This window comes from Sparus aurata, chromosome 20, assembly GCF_900880675.1.
Source record: "Sparus aurata chromosome 20, fSpaAur1.1, whole genome shotgun sequence".
NCBI classification, from domain to species: domain Eukaryota; kingdom Metazoa; phylum Chordata; class Actinopteri; order Spariformes; family Sparidae; genus Sparus; species Sparus aurata.
In genome coordinates, this window is record NC_044206.1 from 28,137,239 (window position 1) to 28,139,716 (window position 2,478).

General features: G+C 49.0%; 1 protein-coding gene across 1 annotated transcript in view; it reads left to right on the forward strand.

Moving 5' to 3' along the window:
* The first annotated feature begins 581 nt into the window (after positions 1–581).
* Positions 582–2,478, forward strand: part of acta2 (actin alpha 2, smooth muscle) — a 14,083-nt gene continuing 12,186 nt past the window's right edge. The window contains exon 1 of the mRNA XM_030400792.1: positions 582–703. The gene's annotated coding sequence lies outside the window, so the exon portion shown is untranslated. The remainder of the gene's footprint in view (positions 704–2,478) is intronic.

Here is a 2,478-nt window from a genome sequence, read left to right on the forward strand (position 1 = left end):
AGCTGAAGACAGACGAGAGACATCTCAGAGTCTTAATGAGTCAGTCAGTTCGTCAGAGTTCTCTGTGAGTGAATCCACAGATTCTACAGAAACAGAACAAGCCTTTAATCTATTAGACTGATCAATGATCAGTGACTGATCAATGACTGGCAGAACTCAGTCAGTCATTGGTTTAATGATGCAGTGAGTCAGCTGAAGCTGGTCCAGGTGGAGTTCAGAGTCTGAGTGCAGACATCTCATATCAACAGTCAACACAGCTGCACTCACAGGCCTGGACCGGGACCGGATCACGGAGCCTGGACCGGGACCGGATCACGGAGCCTGGACCGGGACCGGATCACAGAGCCCTGTGTTAGGGTTAGTCTGTCTCCCCCGGTCTCCCCCCCCCCAGTCTCACTCTCTGAGGAATGCTGTGAATGATGGGAGAAAGTCTGGTGGCGCCACGGGCCGTCTGATTGGCTGCTTCCCTCAGGACCTGCCCTATAAGGATTGAAGAGAGAGAGAGGTAGGGAGAAAAGAGAGGGAGGAGGGGATTGATGGAGGAGGAGGTGGAGAGGGAGGAGGCCCAGGCCATGTTTGGGATGGAGGGATGGATGGAGGAATGGATGGAGGAGGTGGAGGGTTGATAAACTCAGACCAGCTCGCCAGACTCTCACTTCTGTCCTGCCCCCCCTCACATCCCAGCAGGCCCTGCACTGCCACGGTAAGTCTCCTCACCTCCTCCTCACCTCCTCCTCACCTCCTCCTCAGCGCCTGTGTTTGTACCTCATGTCCTCTTCTCACAGTTTAAAACTCTCTATTTTATTTTTTATTTATTTAACCTTTATTTATCCAGGAAAAATCCCGTTGAGATTAAGAACCTCTTTTTCAAGGGAGTCCTGGCCGAGAGGCCTCACCTCCTCTTCCTGCCTTGAATGTCTTTTCTGCTCCTCAAATATCACCTCCTCTTTCTCCTCCTCACCACCTCCCCTTATCTTCCTTCCTCTCTGCTCCTTCTTTGTATGTATCTGTGGACAAAACTTCCACTTTATTCACCTCCATCATCCTCCTCTTCACCTCCTCTTCACCTCTTCCAACAGGTCCTATTTGACTCCTTCTCTTCTGTTTCTCCTCTACACATCCTGCCTCTTCCTCCTCCTCTCTGCTCCTCTGAGTGAAGGTTCCCTTTCCCTGACACCTCCTCTTCACCTCCTCTTCACCTCCTCTTCACCTCCTGCTGCTGCTGCTGCGAGTCTTTCTACCTCTCCTTTATGCTGCACCTGCTGAACAGATTCAAACATGTCACACCAGACTCCATTGTATTTTTGGGTGTTTTAACTCAGTTGGTCTGTCAGTCTGCAGAGTTACAGACTGTTTCTCCTTCAGACTCTGCTGAGGGAACACCAGCACTGACGTTTACATGTGTTGACTGTTTGTTGTGGGCTCAGGTTTGAATCTTCTCTCTATCAGCTGCTGCTGAGTGAATGTTAAAGAGTGAACTTTTTGACAGAGGTTCGGTTGAGGGAGCAGGTGTTGAGCTGTGTTTGGTGACACTCTGCTGCTGCTGAGTCGAAGCTTTCGTCACCTTCAGTTTGACTCTTCTGCCCCGAGTGCTGACTGGCAGGTGAGCCTCCGGAAAACATTTGTTGTCATTCGATGGATCGGACAATGGATCGGTCGATAGATCGGACAATGGATCAGTCGTAACTCCAGATACTGAAATCTGTGCGTTCACACGTTCCTGCGTACAGCTGACATTAAAACGCTGAGAGCTTTCTCTTCTCAGAGGAGCAGTTTGACTTCATTGATTAAAATCCATTGATCTTCTTCAGGAGCGCCGTCTTCATCATCACTGATGAAGTCCATGACTGAGAGCTCTGGAGGAGGCTGGGGTGGAGTGATTGGAGTTTATTGATCTGTTAATGATAACAGCTTCACTGTCTTCTTCACACAACACATTTGATCCTGATCGACTGACTCGATCGCTCCATCAGGATAATGATCATAGATTAACAACCAGCTGCTGTCAAACACGCAGCCAGCAGGGGGCAGTGGATCCACGACCACGTCTCCTGGTTCTGCCACAGATCAGAACTATTTCTCTTCAGTAAATCAACATTTGTCATTTTCTCTCTTAATAAGAAAATAAAGATACTATTTCATTTTCTATTTTTAAAACCACGTATTATTTCTTGGTCTCAGTTGAGACGTCTGAGTCACTGAGCCTCCTGTTCCTTCAGTTCTGACTCGGATTTAAACTCGTCTGATGCATCCGCCGCTGAAAACAGTCCAGCAAACACACAGTGAGCAAGCAGACTGTTTATCTGTGAAGACCGGACCGGACCGGACCTTTAATGTCAGAGAGCAGACGAAGCTGAGGGCAAACTGAAACCTGCAGGCTGCTGACTGACTGATTCTCAGATTTAATGACTAAATATGGACTGTAGTCGGGGGGGAGAATAAAGTGAGGGCGAAGCGAGCCCTGCAGGGAGCACAGGG